Source organism: Lissotriton helveticus, chromosome 1_1 (assembly GCF_964261635.1).
Source record: "Lissotriton helveticus chromosome 1_1, aLisHel1.1, whole genome shotgun sequence".
Classification (NCBI taxonomy): Eukaryota; Metazoa; Chordata; class Amphibia; order Caudata; family Salamandridae; genus Lissotriton; species Lissotriton helveticus.
In genome coordinates, this window is record NC_136057.1 from 1,275,135,220 (window position 1) to 1,275,147,767 (window position 12,548).

The window sequence follows — 12,548 nt, forward strand, 5'->3', positions numbered from 1 at the left end:
TGGTTCTTGCTTATCATAATCCCCAGCTATGTTATATATTCAAATCTGCCCATTTAGAATGTGCTTGTGTCTTTCAATGAACTACTGTTCTAAGTTGCAAAGTCAAATTCAAAATATCCAATTTTCCTATTTTCATTTTTAATCCTAACATGGTCTCAAAAACATACAAATGATGAACCTGTTATAAAAATGAGTTCTACAGGGAGCCCACTATCAATAGAAATCTGTCTACAGAAACGGCATCATTTGTGTATATCAAGGCCGAAAAAATGTAATTGACCACATTTCCTCCCGAAAAGAGCATAAAACTTGTTCAATGAACATTGTAAACAGTGGTGAGAGGAGACACCCATATCGAGTTACCAGTTGGAGTTCCATACTCATTTGAGCTCTATCAATCAGGATGATTCTTACGAGTGGGGAACTATAATTAGCCAAGATCGTATCCATAAACTGTGAACCTACATCTATCATTTGCAAGAATGTATACAATAAGCTCAGTACACTTGGAAGAACAGCTTTTCTGAGTTTAACAGCATCAGCTTGTACATTCTTTGTCTTCGCTTTCACAACCAGGAGGATTACTCTCATAATGCTGAAATGTGTTGGTGTTTTTCCAATAAAGCTTGACTTGTCTGGATGTACCAGTTCCGGCATCAGAGGGTCTAGTCTAGAGGCAAGAATTTAGTATATCAATATTAATGAGTAGAATATCCCTGTAAGAAGCACATAGTAGTGCATCCTTGCCAGGCTTGAGCAGACTGTGACATCAGCTTCTCTCATTCAGGAGATCACCACACCTAACACAAGTAGAGCGCGGCCAATTAGCTTATTGTTAAAGATTCAAATGTATTGAAAAAGACAGCAGTAAAACCATCCGGGCCAAGCACCCTGCTAAATATAAGGGAAATAATAGCCTCACAAAGCTCAGTTTTAAAGCTCCTGGGTCAAAAGTAGGAGCCATGCTTTGTCCTTATACCATGCATAGGCCACAAAGGAGGAAGTTTCTGCCAAAGGAAAAGAGCTATAAAAGTAGTTGAACTTCTCCAACTTTAACCCATCCCACTAAAGACACATGCCCGTACTCAACACTATCTCAATGCCACAGGACCTCTCTACCTTATTACCAAATTTGAAAGCCCTTTTCTCAAGTATGCCCTATTGGTAGCCATAGCCGTGTGCGGACCCTTAAACCCAGCTATCCTTTTCAGCAGTCTGTGTGACAGCCTGCCCATTTTTTACACTTCCACCTCCTTTAGTGCTTTTCCCAGCCTTTGTGTCTGAAGGAGATTTACTTTCCTTAGTCCATTTGTTATGACAGATAACTCACCCAGCAGCATAGCTTTGAAAGCAATCAATATTAAAGACTGTAAAACTACTCTGCCCTCATTACACTGAAAACATTAATTGATTTTATCCTGAATTTCCCTTTTGAGAAATGGAACCCTTAGTAGCAACGTGTGTAAACACAATTAGTTTGTCATTTTAGAGTCCAACCCCACGCCTATACCAAGCAAGACAGAGGCATAATCAAAGACAGTTGGACAAAAACAATTACTTTTTTTTTATTAATAGGTTTTATATAGCGCTTGAATCACCCCCAAAGGGGTATCTCAGCGCTTTGGACTCTACTGCTAGACAATCTGATGGCAAATGTTAAAATAGAGTGGTCTTGAGGAGTTTCCTGAAGCGCACATAGTCGGAGCATTGTCTAAGGTGAATGGGGAGCTGGTTCCAGTGGAGGGGAGCGAGGTAGGAAAAGGATTTCACACGTAGCCTAGTTTTCCTGATCCGGGGTACGAAGAGGAGCGCTTTGTTTCCTGACCTGAGGGTCCTGGAAGTAGCGTAAGGCTTGAGTTTCGAAGAGATGTAGAGAGGACCTTTGTTATGCAAAGCCTTGTGTACGATACAGCAAACTTTGAAAATCACTCGTTTGCAGACAGGAAGCCAGTGGAGACGTTGAAGAAGGTGGGGAGGCAGTTCTCGGTGGGGCATTTGTGACGAGGCGTGCTACCGTGTTCCAGGACCACCTGCAATCTGCTGAATGAGGACTCATTGGCTGAGATTAGGAGAGCGTTGCAATAGTCCAGCCGACTCTTAACCATAGCCTGAATAAGGGTTTTACAAGTGGAATCCGGGAGGAGGGGAAAATCTCGGCATAACAGGCCCAGCATATAGAAGCAGGCCCCAGCGGTGCGAGCCGCATGCTCCTTTAAGAACAGGGCGCGATCAAGGTGGATGCCCAGGTTTTTAACAAGGGCTTTAGGGCCAGGGGGTGAGTCAAGAGAAACAGGCCACCAATCTGGTGACCACAGCGATGGTGTGTCTCCAAAAAGCATAATCTCCGTCTTTCCATCGTTTAGTTGGAGAAAATTGCTCTTCATCCAATTCGCGATGGCTGCATTCCGTAGAGAATGTGGACTGAACAAATTAGTCTGATTTGTTAAATGAAAAGAGGAGCTGGGTGTCATCAACATATGAAATGGGCGTAAAGCCACAGGATTTGCGGGGGGCTCAAACATGAGCCCTGGGGAACTCCCTTGGTCAGTTCCATCGGTTTTGACCGAAAAGGGCCAAGATTGACAGTCTGGGAATGGTAGGACAGGAAGCTCGTCATCCAGTGGAGAGCAGGCCCTCTTAGTCCACTCTCCTGGGCAAGATCTGGTGGGATACCGAGTCGAAAGCGGCAGAGAGGTCCAACAGCACGAGAATACTTGAATGGCCACTGTTTAAGGTCATCCTGATGTTGTCTGTGACCTCCAACAGGGCAGACTCCGTGCTGTATTTGGGCCTGAAACCAGATTGGGAGGGATCCAAACTGCCAGTATTTTCAACATGGTTGGTCAGCTGTTTATTGATATATTTTTCCAATACTTTGCTCAAGTAAGGTAGTAGGGAGATGGGGCAGAGATTGGAGAGCTCTTCCATAGGGACCTTGGAGTTTTTCCGAATAGGGATGATCTGTGCCACCTTCCATTCCCAGAGAAGATAGCCCTCTCTTATAGAGAGGTTGAAAATAGTGTCTATGTGCGGGGACAGTTGTTTGATGACGTCTAAGGGGGAGCCGGATTTTACTGTGTGCAGTAAGGCTTCCACCTCATTGGCGGATATAGGAGGAAAGCGCTCTAGCAGTTGAGCATTAGCAGATGCTGGTACATCAGGAGGCAGAGCAACTGGTTACTGGCTCTCCGAGAGGGAGATCTTGTCATAGATGAGATCTATTTTCTGTGCGAAATATTGGGCAATATCACAGAGAGCTTGGGAAGGGGTCTCAGGATTATCACATGCCTTAGGGTTTGTAAAAGATTTTAGTATCTGGAATAGAGTTTTGAGGGTCTTCTCTGCCTTTGCTAACTGTGAGGTAAGAAATGCGTTACTTACCTGTAACTGCAGTTATCCAGTATTAGTGTCTTTCATAGATTCACATGCCTGAATCATTCCCCGTCGTCGAGACGGGAGCCTCCGGTATATAAAAAAGTAATGTCCTATAGACATACATAGAGAAAAATAGGCCTAAGGATCCCACCTTAGTGGCCTATCTACGTCCTTTTGTAAAAAGGACCAAACTAGAGTAGGCCCAAGGGTCCCACCTTAGTGGCCTATCTATGTCCTTTTGTAAAAAGGACCAAAGTAAAGAAGCCAACCAATCAACTACTACCTCCTTCTAGAACCTTCCTGTCAGGAACCTAGGTCTCTCAGATTTTCGTACGCACCAAGCTAGGTAGGCGTAAACTTGTTAGAGAGATAGGTGAGTCCTTCCAGGGGAGGCGGGAGGGTGCATGTGAATCTATGAAAGACACTAATACTGGATAACTGCAGTTACAGGTAAGTAACGCATTTCTTATACAGTATTTGGGTGTCTTTCATAGATTCACATGCCTGAATCAGAGTAGCAAGCAATATATTATGCACATTGTTGGTGGAACATCATATATGAGTCTGTAGATAATACATATCACGCGACTGCAAACCACCAAAATGCATTGTCATGTAAATATTAGTAAAAGAATGTGCATACCAGTAAAGGATGGAGGGATGACAGAAGGCTCACCTCACTGGAATAGATGGCGAAGCACTGCTTGGCCCACTGCTGCATCCTTCATCAGCTCAGTGTCCAAGCAATAGTGTCTGTTGAAGGTATGCGGGGACTTCCAGGTCGCCGCTCTGCAGATGTCCAATACCGGCACTCCAGCAAACAGTGCCGCAGACGTGGACATGGCTCTTGTCGAATGAGCTTTGACTCTTGAGAACCCTGGGTATCAGTGGAAATGGCGGAAAGGCGTACGCAAAGACGTTGCGCCATGCGATGGAAAATGCATTTCCGAGGGTTCCTGAGTGGTGATGCCTGCTTGCGAAGCTTGGGCATTTGGCGTTCTCTCTCGTGGCAAAGAGGTCTATTCGCGGAGTTCCCCATACCGCGAAGATGTGTTCCATTACTTCCATATCTAGTTCCCATTCGTGGGATGGAGACCCCTGTCTGCTCAGAGCGTCCGTCAAGACATTGTCCTTGCCCGGGACGTACTCTGCTTTCAGTGTTATTCCATGTTTCAGAAGCCAGTTCCAGACTCTTTGTGATTCTCGAGATAGTGAGAGCGATCTCGTCCCCCCCTGCTTGTTCAGGTAGTGCATCGTCGTGGTGTTGTCAGTCCTGACGAGCACTGGGGAGTTTTGAATGAGTGGCAGGAAGGCTTGTAGAGCTAGGAAGACCGCTCTTAACTCCAATAGGTTGATGTGGAGCTGGGTTTCCTGTGCTGTCCACTTGCCATTGATCTGGAGTTCTTGGAGGACCGCTCCCCAGCCTTCTAGGGATGCGTCCGTTGTTATCACATGTGGCTCTGCGGGAAGCAGGAACGGCAATCCCTGTGACAGGTGTTTGAGCGATCTCCACCACTGTAAGTGGTTGACCATTTTTCGAGTGACTCGTATGCGGTCCTCGAATGATCCTGTACTTTGTGTCCATTGGTTCGTCAACTCCTCCTGGAGTGGGCGCATCTTGAGGCGGCAGTGGGGAACGAGCATGATACATGAGGACATCATGCCGAGGAGGGACTTGAAGCTTTGACGCGTTCCGTGTCTAGAGTCGCCCCATGAAACGTAATGACCTTGTTGGGTTCCAGTGCAGACTTCTCGTGGTTGAGGGTCAAACCTAGGCGTTGGAAAATAACAAGACAGGCACTGGAGGATTTGGCTGCGTCGGTCGCAGATGGTGCCTTTACCAGCCAGTCGTCCAGGTATGGGAAGACCTGGTGTCCTTGTTGACGAAGGAAGGCTGCCACAGGGGAGAGGCATTTGGTAAATATCCGTGGAGCAGATTTGAGGCCAAACGGGAGGACACAAAATTGGTAATGCTGCCCCGCTACAGCAAACCTGAGGTACTTCCTGTGCCCTTTGAGGATAGGAATATGGTAGTAAGCGTCCTGTAGGTCTAAGGACGTCATGTAGTCTCCTTCCTCCAAAAGTCCCAGGATTTCTTGGAGTGTCACCATACGGAACGATTGTTTCCTTAGGAACACGTTGAATGCCCTGAGGTCGAGGATTGGTCTCCACATTTTCCCTTTCTTGTGGATCAGGAAGAAGTGGGAGTAGAAACCCTTTCCTTTGTGGGTTGGTGGAACTCTCTCTATCGCTCCCTTCTGTAGCATGGAAGAGATTTCCTGAAGAAGCAATCGTAGGTGCCTGTGGGATCGTTTGCGAGGTGGTGTTGTGGGAGGGATCGTGACAAATTCCAGAGAATGTCCGAATTGAATGAGCTGGAGTACCCACCGATCTGTTGTTATTAACTTCCAATTGTTTAGGAAGTGTGTGAGTTTCCCTCCAATTTCTAAGAAGTTCAATGGTGGATGGACTGGCCATTGACACAAGTCATTGGCGGTTGCCAGCTGGTTTTTTCTGGTTCTTTCCCCTGTAGTTCGACTTGCCGTAGGAAGTATGACGCCCTTGCTGCTGTTGTCGCGGTTGGTATTGCGTTCTGTTCTGGTTGTATGAATAGGAGGACCTGTTCTGGTATGTGCCTCTATAAGAAGATTGTCCTCTATTTTTGTTTCCACGAAAGGAGTGGTTCCGGAATTGCAGTGTGCCAAGAGCTCTGGCAGTGTCAATGTCCTTTTTGATAGTAGTTAAAGCCTCATCAATCTTTTCTCCAAAGAGATGCTGGCCGTCATAGGGCATATCAAGGATTTTTGTTTGCACCTCCTGGCGGAAAGAGGTGGCTTTGAGCCAGCCTTGTCTTCTGAGTACAGCAGCACCTGCCAGTTGCCTGAAACCAGTCATGGCGACATCCATTGCGCAGTCAATGAGCTCAGAGGCAGAGGTTTGGCCTTCCAAGAGAAGCGAATGAGCCTCCTCCTTGACATCCTCTGGCAGGTTAGATAGGTAAGGTGCGATATCTGCCCAAAGTTGTCGATTGTAGCGGCCCAGAAGTGCGATGGAATTTGCCACCTTCACTGTCATGGCCGACGTGGTGGAGAAACGCTTGCCAATAGTATCCAGTTTTCTGCCTTCTTTGTCAGGTGGTGTTGACAGAGGCGATGCAGGGTTACGTGAATTTTTCTGTGCCGCCTGGGTTACCACAGAATCTGCCTTGGGGTGACCTGTGAGGCATGCTGGCGCCGATGAAGTCGCTCTATATTTTTTGTCGAGCCTGGGTACTACTACTGGGATTGAAGCTGGTGTTTGCATCAGTAATTTCCCTTGCTTCCATAGAAAGTCAATGATGGGAATTGCCCCGATTGTCTTTTTAGTTGGTTCCTTGAAGTCATACAGGAAGCACTCGGTTTCCTGAGATTCCATAGCCATATGGAATCGTTTGGCTGCACGCTCAACAAGGTTATGGAATCCACCGATGTCTGCGGGTGGTTATTCTGAGGACTGTGGTTCCGGGGAGGCCGGAGAAGGAGCGATATAGTCTTGATCTACATCTGGGTCAGACTCGTCGTCACGGACCTCGCCTTCTTCCTGGTCTCTTTCTTCGTCATCAGACGAGTGAATTTCTTGTACTGGCTCTTGTTCCCTACTAAGCGCCAGTGGTGGCGGCTTGTGTCGGGACAAAGGAGTGGGTGCGTGTACAGCTGTAGGTGTAGGCGTAGGCGTAGTGGGTTTCTCCGGAAACCGCTGTTTGTAGTCCTGTATTAAGAATTGCAGGTCTGATACAATGGCTGCTGGTAGGCACACCATCGGTGTAACCTGTGTGCGGACTTGAGTGTGGACTGGCTGTTCTATATGTTCCACCTCTTCCATTTCCTCATCGGTGCTTTGGCACTTGACCACCAGGTCTGATGGGCTTGTGGCTTGTGTGTACAACTCTTCCTCCGACTCCTCACCTTGTAATAGACAGGTTGGAGGCAGCTCTTGCACCTTACTGGGTGACGTCAGGTCTGGCATAATTGGCCTCCTCGTGATTTTAATGGCGATATGGGATGTCTGTGGCGGCAAGGTATCCAATGCATGAGATAGCAACTCAGACTCTTTCCATTTCCCTGTTGGCGTTGTCAGATGCGGCGCCGATGACGACGATGCATTTCCAGGGGTCGTCGACGACTTTGACGACTGTGTCGTTGTCGATATTACCTTCGTCGACGGTATTTTCCCCGTCGTTGACTGTGTCCCCGCCGACGGCGTTCTCGTCGACGTGTCCTTCGTCAACGGTATTTTCCAAGTCGTCGACGGTTTCCCTGTCGTCGACGTGTCCGTCGACGGGATGATCTTCGTCGACGGGACCATCGTCGACGACTTCGACGTCGACCTCGCCGCGACGATAAGGTCTTCGTCGTCGTGAATGGAATGGCATACTCGCCGTCGATGAAGGCGTCGTCTTCGTCGTCGAGGAGGTGGCCGACGATGCTGTTGTCGTCGACGCAGTTTTTTGCGCTGAAGAGATAATCAACGCTGTCGTCGTCAAGGTCAGCTGTTGCTTCCTGGTGACAGGAAGATCCTTGCCAGACACTGAGGTTTTGCCCTCTGAGGACTTCTTGAGAGTCTTCCTAGGAGGTGTGTCTGAGGGGCTAGGGGAAGTAACCCTTGGCCTCTTCAAGGAAAATTGTGAAGTACCAGAGACACTCTCACCGTCTTCTGACACCAAGTCGTCTGTCCTGTTCTTCAGCCTGTTCAGCCAGAGTAGCAGGCGTCCTTCTCTGTCTTTGAGAGTCTTGTTTGAGAAGGTCCTACATATTTTGCAGTCCTTGGGTTGATGGTGAGGGTAGAGGCAATACAGGCAGGTTTCATGCTTGTCCTCTACATGGAGCCTTTTCTTCCCACACGAGGAACAGGCTCTGAAGAGACCCTTTTTCTGGCAATCAGCCATAATGTAATAAGTTTGTTAAATTCGTTTTTTAAAGTAAGAAGAAGAAAAATCCTGAGGAGAACTCAGGTGGAGACTCCCTAGCACAACGTGCGGTAGAAAATCTGAGAGACCTAGGTTCCTGACAGGAAGGTTCTAGAAGGAGGTAGTAGCTGATTGGTTGGCTTCTTTACTTTGGTCCTTTTTACAAAAGGACGTAGATAGGCCACTAAGGTGGGATCCTTAGGCCTATTTTTCTCTATGTATGTCTATAGGACATTACTTTTTACATACCGGAGGCTCCCGTCTCGACGACGGGGAATGATTCAGGCATGTGAATCTATGAAAGACACCCAAATACTGGATAATAACAACTTTCTGTGCTCCCTTTATGTTTTTAAGATAGGTGGAAAGGGCTCTCTTAAAGCAGTCTTTGTTTCTCGCCTCCTGGGACCTGTGCCAACGTCTCTCCTGATGTTTGCACTGCTGTTTTTCAGCGCGGAGCTCAGGGGAAAACCAGGCTGTTTGAGGGTGCCTGGCTGAGTTAGGTAATGATTTAAGGGGCACAAGCAGATCAATGGCACTTTCGACAGCCGAGATGACCAGGGCTAGGCCCTCCTCCGTATTAGAGGGTTCAATTACTCAGGATGCCAGGAGGGCAGCCTGGAAAATGTCCGGGGAGATCTTATGCCATTTTCTGCGGACCATGTGGGAAGTTAGGGGCCAAGCAGCAGCCACCAGGGGCCTTGAATATTGAATTCAATAGAGGCATGGCCTGTCCATGTCAGTGTCTGGGGAGGGGGGGGGTTAGCATGAGATGCTAGATGCAATTCTTTCGGTAACGAAATATCTGGTAGAGACAATATCTGGCTGTACATTCCTTACCTTTGAATTGGATCCGCAAACTTTTGCTGGAGCAATACCCCTTTCGCGCACTGTTGGGTGGTTCCATTTGGCTCCAAGTGACGTCGGCGTCATTAGCATCTGTATGATGTTGTGGTCACCTGTATTGGTGCCACCAAGGCGGACGGACGTCAGTACTTGTTTATTCCGCGCCAGAATCGTAGAGCCACGGAGTAAGTGACGTAAACGTGTGCAAACTAGGGCAATGAAAAAGAGAGTAACCCTAAACCTAACAGTATCAGTCCACAATGTGGGGATGAATAGGTGGGCGTGTAAGGAATTTGCTGCTACATATTGTCTCTACCAGATAATGTATTACCGAGGGTAAGTAACTTGTTCATCTGATAGAGACTTCTAGCTGCAGATTCCTTACCTTTGAATTAGATACCAAAGCCATACACTCCTGGCGGTTGGTTGCTGACCAACTCCTCACACTAGAAAGACCTGCAGGACCGAATGAGCAAAACGCCCGACCCTGGGGACCGGACTGTCTAAGCAGTAGTGCTTGGCAAACGTGTGCAAAGATGCCCACGTTGCTGCTTGACAGATGTCCAGGACTGGGACACACCAAGCCAAGGCTTTAGTCGCAGCCTTTCCCCTGGTGGAATGGGCCCTTAATCCCTCAGAGGGCTGCTTCTTACCCAAGGCACAGCAGATCTTAATGCAGAGAATGACCCAGAGAGAGATGGTCCTTTTCTGCACTGCCCGACTTTTCTTAGCTTCAGCGTAAATACCCCACAAAGAGCTGGTCATCCACCCAGAACTCTTTTGTATGGTCAAGGTAGAAAGACGAAGCTCTTTTTGGGTCCAGGCTGATGCGACAGAAGATCCTCCGGAAGGGGCAAGAAGTTCTGGATACCAGACTTTCCTTGCCCAGTCCGGAGTCACAAAAATTACCTGGGCCCAGTTGTTCCTGATTTTCTTCAGAACCCTGGACATGAGTGGTATGGTAGAAAAGACGTACAGCAGGCCTGAGCTACACTCATGACGAAAGGTATTGCTGAGCGATAGCGCCTTGGAAACTCCAGCGCGCAGTATTACTGACACTGCGCGTTCTCTTCGGAGGCAAACAGATCTAACCAAGGATCTCCCCAGTGTTGAAAGAGACCTTGCGCCACCTCTGACTGGAGACGCCATTCATGATCCGCTCGGAATCAATGGCTGAGTTTGTCCGCCCTGGCGTTCAGAGAGCCTGCCCTGTGTTGAACCACCAGGGTTATGTTATGCTGTTCCAGCCATGTCCAGAGACGCAAGTCTTTTCAACAAAGGGCCCATGACTCCACCCGCCCTTCTTTTTGCAGTGCTACATAGCGGTGGTGTTGTCCAAGAACACATACATTAACTTCCCCTTGACGGAGGGAAGAAATGCCTTCAATGCTAACCAATGCGCTCGAAGCTCCAACTAATTGATATGGAGCCCAGACTCCGCTGAAGACCAGTTTCCCCTGATCTCCCCCTCTATCAGATGGCTGCTCCATCCCAGATGTGACACATCTGTCACAACTGTAAGATCGTTGGGGAAGGGAGAGGAGTCTGCCGTTGGCCCAATAGGGGTTCACCAACTACCACTGCAGATCTCTTGCAGTTCCCTCCTAGATCTGGACCCAGTCGTGAGATTTCCCTGATGCTGCACTCACCGGAACTTCAGGTCCCACTGCAGAGCCCACATACGGCACCTGACATGCTTTACAAACAGGGTGCAGGGGGGCATGAGGCCCAGCAGCCTCAGAGTCAGTCTTACCGAAATCCAGGCTAGAGGCTGAAACATCGGAATCATAACCTGAATATCCTGTACTCACTGCTCGGGAGGATAGGCACAAAACTGCCCTGTGTCTAGAACAGCTCAGATGAAAAGTAACGTCTGAGAAGGAGTCAGATGTGACTTGGTCAAAACATCTGGTGAAGTGCCCATGCGATGGATCATCGGACCAATCAAATATTCATTCCATTCTCTTCTGTAAATTTTATGTGGCACCAAGGAAACTGTTTTTAAAGCCTATTTTTACTAAATGGGGCATTAGGGGATGCAGAGCTGCTTATTGTAAGCTGAAGATGCTGGAAACAGCTTTTGTGGTAAAAGCAGTGGCATCATATTTGAGAATACTAATTGCCTTGAGGAAGACCATGTGAGTTGTGGGATTTTATCCCGCACTGATTGCAAGCTGTCTTAACTTTCTTACCCCCAAAAAATTGCTGTTTAGAAGTGCACCTTCGATTTGCCATTCCCTAAATTTGGATTGATTTTAACTAAAATGATGGATTGTTTATTATGACCGTTTTTAGCTTGTGATATGTTTTATGATTATTTTTTCTTTTAATTGTCGTATTAAATGAATTGTATCTGTGCTTTTATGATTTTTCTCAAAATCGAATAAAGCTATTTTAAAGTAAAGACTTGGCACACTTAGAGAACCCCAGCGAATGCAGGAGGTTTGCAGTAGTCTGGAGGTGGGAGCCTGGGTTGAGGACGCCTTTAACAGCCAGTCGTCAAGGTAGGGGAACACTGACTCCCCTAACCTGCGCAGATGTGCTGCGACCACTGCCATCACCTTGGTACACACCCGGGGGACACTGGTAAGGCTGAAGGGCAGCACAGTAAACTGAAAGTGCTTATAGCCTACCTTGAACCATAGGTAACGCCCGTGTCCCAGCATGATGGGAATCTGAAGAAAATAGGCATCCTGCAGGTCCAACGCTACTATCCAGTCTTCTTTGTCTAGGGCCGACAAGACATGAGCTAAAGTAAGCAACTAGAACTTCTTCTTGAGGAAGAGGTAAAATGGGCCACAACCCTTTCTTCTTTTTTGGTATCAGAAAGTAGTAGGCATAACAGCCACTGCCTACTTGTGAATCCGGGACCCTCTCTATAGTTCCCTTGGCCAGGAGAGCTGTAACTTCATCTTGAAGCAATTTTAAATGATCCTCCGTCAACCGTTCATGATTTGTCAAAATGGGAGGAGGAAAAGAAAAGAAAGGCAGAGAATAGCCCTCCTGAATGATCTGTAAGACCCACTGGTACGATGTTATGGACCTCCAGTGAAGGAGATGATGATGGACTCTCCCACCAACTGGAGTGTTGTGGTTTTCCAGAGTCAAACTAGGAGTACTTTGAGCTTGCCTCTGACGAGGGCAGGGTGGCCAATGACTTCTAGCTTCCATTCCTAGGACGGAACGAACCACGTCCACGTCCCTGCACAATTTAGAAAGTCTATGCAGGACGGTGCTGGGATGAGGCTGACGCGGCTGGAACCCCACAAAAGGGGCAAAAACTAAACTGGCTTCACCGGAACCTTAAAGAGCTAGAACACAGGCATAAGAACTCTCGATCATGCATTAAGGAGATCATTTAAGGACGGAATCTCATCACTCA

At 47.7% G+C, this 12,548-nt stretch overlaps 1 protein-coding gene across 6 annotated transcripts in view; it reads right to left on the reverse strand.

Annotated features, from left to right (window-relative positions):
• The window catches only part of KMT2E (lysine methyltransferase 2E (inactive)), a 2,078,550-nt gene that overhangs the window by 902,340 nt on the left and 1,163,662 nt on the right, over positions 1–12,548 (reverse strand). The window lies entirely within an intron of this gene.